At 35.0% G+C, this 9,875-nt stretch overlaps 1 long non-coding RNA gene across 1 annotated transcript; it reads left to right on the forward strand.

Moving 5' to 3' along the window:
* Positions 1 to 572: 572 nt before the first annotated feature.
* On the forward strand, positions 573 to 1,887 carry LOC113469678. The gene is made up of 2 exons (XR_003393016.1): positions 573 to 1,570; positions 1,657 to 1,887. It is a non-coding gene; the product is annotated as an uncharacterized LOC113469678 (long non-coding RNA).
* The last annotated feature ends 7,988 nt before the right edge of the window (positions 1,888 to 9,875 follow it).

Raw genomic sequence — 9,875 nt, forward strand, 5'->3', positions numbered from 1 at the left:
TTAGCTTGGAAGGTAGCGTTTACCTGTTAACCGCTAGCTAGGTAGCAAGTTCAATTTCCGTCCGAGACGAAGTTTATCCTAAACAGATGAGGTACGTTCTTCGACCAATAAGATTTGAGATCCTCAAATAGATTTTTCCAACTAATAAAAATTGAATGTGGTTTAAAAGAGACAATAATGGGGCCAAACTCTCAATCTGAGCCAGTCTAGTTAGCTTGGAAGGTAGCGTTTACCTGATAAGGTAGCGTCTAGCTAGGTAGCAGGTTCAATTTCCGCCCAAGACGAACTTCATCCTAAACAGATGAGGTACGTTCTTCGACCAATAAGATTTGAGATCCTCAAATAGATTTTTCCAACTAATAAAAATTGAATGTGGTTCTCACTTCCCAAGCTAAATTTCAGTCCGAACAATTTACAAATTAAGAAGAACAGAATGTACAAAATTAAAAATGTTAGTATTTATAATATGGCACTAAAACTAAAATAGTCTAAGGGCCCCATTGCCCTGAAACATCTTTCCAAAAGCCCGCTTTATTTTCAGTAACCAATTTCAGTCCGAACAATTTACAAATTAAGAAGAACAGAATGTACAAAATTAAAAATGTTAGTATTTTTATAATATGGCACTAAAACTAAAATAGTCTAAGGGCCCCATTGCCCTGAAACATCTTTCCAAAAGCCCGCTTTATTTTCAGTAACCAGGGCCCTTATTTTTAGATTTAATATTTTGTTTAAAAGAAACCTAAAAGGTCTTCTTTTATATCAAAAAATAAAAATGTACATTTTTTAAAAAAATACGTCATAAAAACAACAAATTTACAATCACTACTGTAATGTGTGTTAATATTCCCTTTTCCTCGTATGTCTGTAGAAATCTTTCAAACTGGATTTCTTAGGGATTGTCAGGCCAACTTCTGAGTTCACAGTGCCGATAGACATGAAATTTGGCACAGTTTCAGTTATGTACATAGTTGAGACAATCGAATTTCGTCATTCTCTAAAATTAGGGCTTCTCTAAAATAAACCCCTACTTCCCTCACATTACAAACATAAAATTAGGTAGTCGTTGAATATTATTTACAGTAAAATTAATTTATGGAGGTACTGTTTTTTTTTTTTTTCTTCTTTCCTTGAATAGGAAAGTATTGTTTCGCTCGTAGGCTAAAACAGAAAGTCCAATATTTTTATTTACAAAGCAATTTCTTAGCAGTTTACACAAAAACAGCTATTTTTAAGCTTATAAGACCCCTTATTCCTCTGAATAAAAGATTTTTTTAAAAAATCTCAGCCTAGCTTTTTTTAACAAGAGCTGGACAGGGTAAAAATCGAGACATTTTTTCGTATACCAGCCAAGAGTAAACGGAAAATTCTAGTCTCTCGTCTCTCGGATTAATAATAGGACAAAGGAGGTTTAGAAAATAATAATAATTTGTTACAGAATAAAATCGCGCGAATTTCTAATTATGTACAAATATTTTACAGATCATCTTTTGAATCAGAGAATCAGCGTTAGAAACTACATATGTACAGTAGTTTTAGCGGAAATTGGCAATCGGTAGGAACTGTAAAGGTAGAAACACACTACTATCACGTCACGTGATCTCACGTATGTACAGTAGTTTTAGCGGAAATTGGCAATCGGTAGGAACTGTAAAGGTAGAAACACACTACTATCACGTCACGTGATCTCACGTGACTACCTCAAGACACTTTAAAACTATGAGTGGAGGATTAACAACTTGCTCTGCCTAGTCATGATTTTGTATAGGCCTCAGGTCTTCCTTCACCGTTAAAGGCCAGAATCATGATTTTAAAGTTTTGACCAAATTTTCTACACCAACGCCGCTAAAACTGTCTCAAAATACAAAAATTAAAATCCCTAACGTAAATAAATTCGTGAATAGAGTACATCAGGAGTTCCCAAAGTACGGAGCCACAGGGCCCGCGACCTGTGTTGGGCCCGTACTCGTCAATTTTTAAAAGGGGTGGGCCTATGAAATTATGCGTACCTAACTAATAAGACACTTTAAAAGTATGAGTGGAGGATTAACAACTTGCTCTGCCTAGTCATGATTTTGTAGGCCAGGAATAGGCCTCAGGTCTTCCTTCACCGTTAAAGGCCAGGAATCATGATTTTAAAGTTTTGACCAAATTTTCTACACCAACGCCGCTAAAACCGTCTCAAAATACAAAAATTAAAATCCCTAGCGTAAATAAATTCGTGAATAGAGTACATCAGGAGTTCCCAAAGTACGGAGCCACGGGGCCCGTGACCTGTGTTGGGCCCGTACTCGTCAATTATTAAAAGGGGTGGGCCTATGAAATTTTGCGTACGTAACTAAAACGTTTAAAAAAACCCCTTTACCACTATAAATATTATACACTAGTGGTTGACCCGTCCTTTGTACGGGACCACCACACACACACAAATACACCCCCCACACACACCACACCCATCCCACCACACTGCTTTTCATATTAGAGAGATGACTTCTGATATGTTAAAAGCATTCCTGTGTACCTCTAAATTGTAGGAGCATTTTAATAGATCAATTCAGATGTCTAATACACTCTCGTTAGCATAAAGAAGAGGCAAGGCTTATGCAGATCTCTCGACACATTATTATACATATTCATGAACATAATTATAAAAGCAAGCAGCGCCGGGGATAGAACCTCGTAAGTCAGAAATGTAATGAATTTTTGTGGATATGTGGTAAAAACTCCGTGTCCCATATTTTTACTTGAATAAAACTCGCGAACCCTAATATCCAAGCTTGTTTCTCATTCATTTGATGATTTTTTGATGTTCCCCATGCAGATTTTTGATTCAATGGGATCTGTTAACCCAAAAAGTTTGCCGGGCATATCGGGGTTACCAAATAAGTACCTAACAAGACACATTGAATGACAAGGGTATTTCAGCGATTTTCACTCAAAGGGCAACAGCATATTGCTTTTCATATTAGAGAGATGACTTCTGAAATGTTAAAAGCATACCTGTGTACCTCTAAATTGTAGGAGCATTTTATTAGATCAATTCAGATGTCTAATACACTCTCGTTAGCATAAAGAAGAGGCAGATCTCTCGACACATTATTATACATATTCATGAACATAATTATAAAAGCAAGCAGCGCCGGGGATAGAACCTCGTAAGTCAGAAATACACTCTTCTGCTACTGACGTGCTTTTACGTCTCATACTTTCTTTCGTGAAATAGAAAGTAAAAAAAAAAAACTTTCAAAGCTCCATTTTCTTTCGCTTCCAATTTTCTTTCGCATATTAAAAGTTAGCATTAGCACAAAACTTTTGTGGGAAGGAAGGAATTATTTGTAAATTTGTTCGGGGAAGATAGAACTAGGTCTGATTACATTCATTATTTACAGTGAGAGCACACCACGTGCGTTGGTTAATTACGTGAAGACTTCAAAGACTTTCCAATCAAAACCTTTGCCTTTGCCAGCTACAACAAGAAGAAAATATTTAGCAAGTCACGATTTTATTTACAAATGTACTTAAACTAGTTATGTCATTATGTGTCAGTCTGCGTAATCAAGAGGTTACTTTTCCCATCACTACCTTCGTACCTTCCTTTCTCATTTTCAGCACTGGTATTGTTCACAAAAAAAGGTCAAACCTGAAATTAGATTCAGTGGTTCTACACTACTGTTACTTTTTTGACTCCGTGCAAACGCTTGAATTCCTCCGAGGCTCATTATGTAGATGAATAACATGAGGTTAAAATCAACAGAGTAAAAGAAAAGGTCAAACCTGAAATTAGATTCAGTGGTTCAACATTACTGTTATACTTTTTTGACTCCGTGCAAACGCTTGAATTCCTCCGAGGCTCATTATGTAGATGAATAACATGAGGTTAAAATCAACAGAGTAAAAAAATCCCTTAAAATATATTGGTGTAATTTTTGAAATTTATTACATTCATTTTGCTGTGTATGAACATCTTTTCCCCCCCTCATACGCATTCCCTTACCACTAGGTACGAAGAAATTTATTAGTGGATGTCCCGTACTACCCCTACATCGTAAAAAAAAAGAACAAAAGAAAATAACATAAAATATACCTACTTATGTATTTTTAAAACTTATGTATATCCAAGATAAACACTTTTTATCTCGGGATAGGATCGACTTTCTCAATGAATTACTATCAATCCTTTGAAAAGTGTAATACCGTAAAGTGGATGTTCAATGAGGCAAAGAAAGGTGATATATGAAGTGGATGAGGTAAACATGCCTTTTGATCTCTCAAGTGTGCAGAATAAACAGTTGATGAATTCAATGATGCAAAGAATAACGAAGCACTGAGAACGATGGAAAATTGTGTACAACCTACGCATAAAATTTACATTGTGAACATGAAGTTTTTCCGAAATCCGACAAGCAATAAACAAAATTCGACGCCGCAGTGTCTCTTAGGATAGCAACAGGGGTTTCCCCGTTTGAATAACATAGGAAAATCGGACGCTCCTGTCAGGGCTTTCCCAACATTGAAATCCAGAGAAAACAATAATGCTGTGTAAAGTTCAATCTCCCACCTCCTGCTTTATGTAAACGGTGTAAAGAAACCATTTTTCCTTCACTTTCTTCTCCTCGCTTTTTTTTTTTTTACTGCATCTTCCCAACGCTATCATGACGGGAGTAACAAGTGGAATACAGGGAATCTCCTGTATTATGCATGGGCGCTTGATGTATAAGAATAAACTCTTGCTCCTATATCTAAAAGACAAATGAAAATAAGTATATTTTCTTTACGCATTCAACAGCTCTTTTGTTGTTTAAAATGCTTTAATCCTACCAAGTTGATCAGTTCTGCACAGTTTAAACTATACTATTAGGGCACCCCCCAATGTCCACAAAAACTTTTGACGCATACGAGTAGAATTAAAAATTTCGATATCAAGCGAGAAATGTACATACATAAAATAAAGGTAATTTGTATTTTTCCCACAAAAAGACGCTGGGAAAGTACTTGGAAGATGTTCGCCCTTCGAGAAGAAATTCTTTCCATTTCCCAAGAGATAAACTATTGTAATAACGTACGTAAAGGTAATTTGTATTTTTCCCTCAAAAAGACGCTGGGAAAGTACTTGGAAGATGTTCGCCCTTCGAGAAGAAATTCTTTCCATTTCCCAAGAGATAAACTATTGTAATAATAAAGCCCAACCCAAGCCCAGCTTCGGTAAAGCTATACGCAGAGCAGGAAGCCGGGGGTTAGAGGTTCAGGCTAAGACCCCGGTTATTGCATTATTTTCTTTCTATATTGAAACATATTTTCATGAGCGTAACATTCTCAAACCCTAGATGTCCCGAAATGGAAATCTTTTACAACATGACAGTTGTTTTTTTTTACCAGAGTGAAAGACAACCACACAAGATAAAGGGATAAAACCTGTCAAAAAAGAGAAGCGAAGAAAATGGAGAAAAGGAAAGCCTTATCAAATATCGACCTGAATATTGAATGCGCATTAGGTACAAGTAGGATACCTGGAAATCCAAAAATAAACCAAAGCCACAAGGTTTCGGAAAAGATCCTAAAAGGACAACGTTTGAAGAAATACTCGGGACACAAAACGTTCCTCAGAGACTAAGGAATGTGAGGAAATTTTTATGAGCCTCATAAATTCACCGGTGTAAAGCGTGTAGAAATTGTAGGATGTTGAAAACTCTATGGTAGTTTATCCTATGAGCTAAAAACCACGAGAATTAAATTTTATAAGAGGTTGAAAATTTTAAGACGAGAGAACTAGACATAAGGGTGAAAAGAGACTTTATAACTTAACATGGTAAAGTTCTATAGCATCAGATGCTCCATACATAAAAGATATTTATTCTTAGGAAAATATTTATACTTACGAATACTTCGAACTTTAAATTCTAGGGTCTCAGTTCAATAACATACCTGAAATCATAAAAAAAAGAAAATAACAATTAATTCAATATCATTTCTGTTGACATATCATTAGAATTATTACAGTAATACCCATCCCGTTATTTTCGAGGGTACTGTCTTCAAATCCCCTGAGATAATGGAAAATTCAAGATTCTTCAAAAGAAGAGAAAACCAATTTACGATTTTACCTACATATAATAGGTACTGTATGAGCTTGGGCAAGAAGCGAAGTGAAGCACATCAAGAGCTTGATTTCTCCAGCTTTAACTCTTCACTCTTCAAGGAAACCTTTCATAGAATTTGAGAGCATTTCCTTGAACAATCATTTCAAAAACACTTCCTGTACAATTCCCATAAATTTGCGATATTAGGTATATGAATAAGTAGAAGAGAAAGGTAAATATACGGATATCTGCTAAGGTAGTGACAAACAAAAGCTAATGTAAAGTCTCGAGGCTATATACCCACTTACCTTTCTGACTGAAACAAACTCGCAACATTTTCATCCTAATGAAAACATGCGAATTTCGAATTAGCTCGTTACTTACATGTTGTTGATTCTCCTTTTTCTGTGATATTCTTCTCTCATCTCACCCATCTTTCCATACTTTCACATTTCCCAAATCTCTCCTCCCCTCTTACGATCTTTCTACTGTCAGAAAGACAGTTTCTACTCCATGTTCTTATATGAGGGTAGATACTATAGTTGTACTAGCTGCTTCCCTTATCTTGGTCTGCTCGTTTTAATTAATATAACGTTTTGTGTGGTTGGATGTAGGATCCGAATGAGGAAATGAGAAAATGTTTTATATATGTAGAAGGTAGAAGACATCTGGACTATCTTCATACACTACCTAGTTTCCGAGAGTCAACATACAAAAGACAGGTTGTACCTGTGTACCTGACAAGAAATTGTTTTACCTCCAGTTTTACCATTATTATTAATTTATATGTATTTTTAAGAACTCTATAGTTAGAGTTACAGAACTATCCCACAGTTCTCAGTAAATATACGGATATCTGCTAAGGTAGTGACAAACAAAAGCTAATGTAAAGTCTCGAGGCTATATACCCGCTTACCTTTCTTTCTAATGAAAACATGCGAATTTCGAATTAGCTCGTTACTTACATGTTGTTGATTCTCCTTCTTCTGTGATATTCTTCTCTCATCTCACCCATCTTTCCACACTTTCACATTTTCCAAATCTCTCCTCCCCTCTTACGATCTTTCTACTGTCAGAAAGACAGTTTCTACTCCATGTTCTTATATGAGGGTAGATACTATAGTTGTACTAGCTGCTTCCCTTATCTTAGTCTGCTCGTTTTAATTAATATAATGTTTTGTGTGGTTGGATGTAGGATCCGAATGAAGAAATGAGAAAATGTTTTATATGTGTAGAAGACATCTGGACTATCTTCATAGTCATACACTACCTAGTTTCCGAGAGTCAACATACAAAAGACAGGTTGTACCTGTGTACCTGACAAGAAATTATTTTACCTCCAGTTTTACCATTATTATTAATTTATATGTATTTTTAAGAACTCTATAGTTAGAGTTACAGAACTATCCCACAGTTCTCTAAGACGAGAGAACTAGACATAAGGGTGAAAAGAGACTTTATAACTTAACATGGTAAAGTTCTATAGCATCAGATGCTCCATACATAAAAGATATTTATTCTTAGGAAAATATTTATACTTACGAATACTTCGAACTTTAAATTCTAGGGTCTCAGTTCAATAACATACCTGAAATCATAAAAAAAGAAAATACAAGACGAGAGAACTAGACATATGGGTGAAAAGAGACTTTATAACTTAACATGGTAAAGTTCTATAGCAGATGCTCCATACATAAAAGATATTTATTCTTACGAAAATATTTATACTTACGAATACTTCGAACTTTAAATTCTAGGGTCTCAGTTCAATAACATACCTGAAATCATAAAAAAGAAAATAACAATTAATTCAATATCATTTCTGTTGACATATCATTAGAATTATTACAGTAATACCCATCCCGTTATTTTCGAGGAGACATCAGGGTGAAGTTGTAAGTGAAGCAAATTTGACAAAGTCGCCCAAGTGAAAAGAACCATTTGTACGTAAGGTAGATTTCCTACAAAGTACAAAGACATGGAGAGGTAGGCTCGTTATTCGGGTAGCAGAATATCATAACTTGTAAGTTTAATGCTTTATTATAATTCAGAATATTCAGCAAAATCCCAAGGCCAGGGAGCAGGCGGGTGTATGTTGTAGGAAAGTTTTTACAACAAGATATATAAATGTTCACCCCAAGGTCCTATTGCTTTTAAAGGTTCACCGCCTCACTTTTACCTACTCTTCGTAAACTTTCAAACAGGAAAATTTTCGTTATACTTTTCCTTTCAAGCTCCTTTCTGGAATTTCTAATACGTAGGGCATTACATACAGTACATATTATCAGAAAAGTTATTTGATTTGTACTTAACAGTCGGAATCTATTATTCTAAAGCTGTATCCACACATAGTCGACCCTTTCGATCGATCGACGCGACGAGGTGAATCTATGTTGTCGAGGCAGTGCACGGTTTCACAGTCGACGTCTATCGACGGGGTCGACTATGTGTGGACACAGTTTTATTCACATGCTCATGGTTTCCCAGGTAGATATTGAAGATATTCGACAAAAAGTACCTATCTTTTCATGATTCTACATCAAAAGTTTCAAAACTAAAGTTCCTTTGATTTATGCCTCGGTAGCTGTTAAAAAGTTGTGTTTGTGTTTTATTTCTTTGATGTCATTTTGCAGGAGATGACTAGCCTTTCTTTTTCCAAGTTTTTGTGAAGGAGAGGAAAAAGTGTCTCTTTTTTGGAATGAAAAAAAAATATATTTCCCGAAAACAAGTCTGTATATCTATAGGTGCGTAAAAAAGTCTTTATCTTTAAATAAAATATGAAACTTTTTTTCGTTTTCTTTCATATAGTTCTTTTCCTTGGATTTTTTCGTCAAGTTCGAATTTCAAGGAGAAAAAAAATGTTCTTCCGTTTTAGAATAACGTTTCAAAGGATTTGAAAATAACACAAAATCAGATAAAAGCTTGCTAGCTTGACTTACTGTGTTGCTAAACAAACACAATACTACTACATAGCTATACATACAGGATTATGAAAATGATTAGGTATGTTCTTCCGTTTTAGAATAACGTTTCAAAGGATTTGAAAATAACACAAAATCAGATATAAGCTTGCTAGCTTGACTTACTGTGTTGCTAAACAAACACAATACTACTACATAGCTATACATACAGGATTATGAAAATGATTAGGTAGTTAGGTACGTTCTACGTTTGCAAAGAAAAATCCTCGTTCACCCTGTATCAGCTATCAGTCTGATAAAAAACTTTAATAGCAAAATATTTAGTGTTCTCTTGTCACTTTATTGAACTCTCGTTTTTTTACATAAAAAAGTGAAAGTAAAAAAAAAAAAAAAAAAAAAATGCTGGTATAAATGTAGCTGGTATAAATAATTTATTTTAAAAAAAGAGATTAAATCTGTCAACCTCTTTCAACCACCAGACCAAAAGTTTATCTGTGTGTTTTTCCTCTGTCACCAAAAGGCAGAATTTCGGACAGCAAACGGGTTAATACGAACGATACTTTCGGCTGTAAAGAAAAATGTAGATAAAATACTAACTTGTGATAGCGAAAAACATAAAAAAAACATCCTGGTAGGTAGTGTAGGTACTTGGGAGCTGCTGAAAAAAAGAATACCTAATGAGATGAATAATTTTATGTGGAGGAAATATCTACCCTAATTTTCCACGGGAAAGGAAACTTCGGGAGTTTTTACTTTTAGATTACCCTTTTTTTCTCGCTTACAGGGACCTATTCCCCAGATTTTAGAAGGTCTGAAGCAAGCTGAAATAAAAATTTATTAACGGGATTTACCAGAAAAGAAGTATGAGAGTATAAGG

The sequence above is a fragment of the Diaphorina citri genome, unplaced genomic scaffold (genome assembly GCF_000475195.1).
Source record: "Diaphorina citri unplaced genomic scaffold, Diaci psyllid genome assembly version 1.1 scaffold45, whole genome shotgun sequence".
Taxonomy (NCBI): domain Eukaryota; kingdom Metazoa; phylum Arthropoda; class Insecta; order Hemiptera; family Psyllidae; genus Diaphorina; species Diaphorina citri.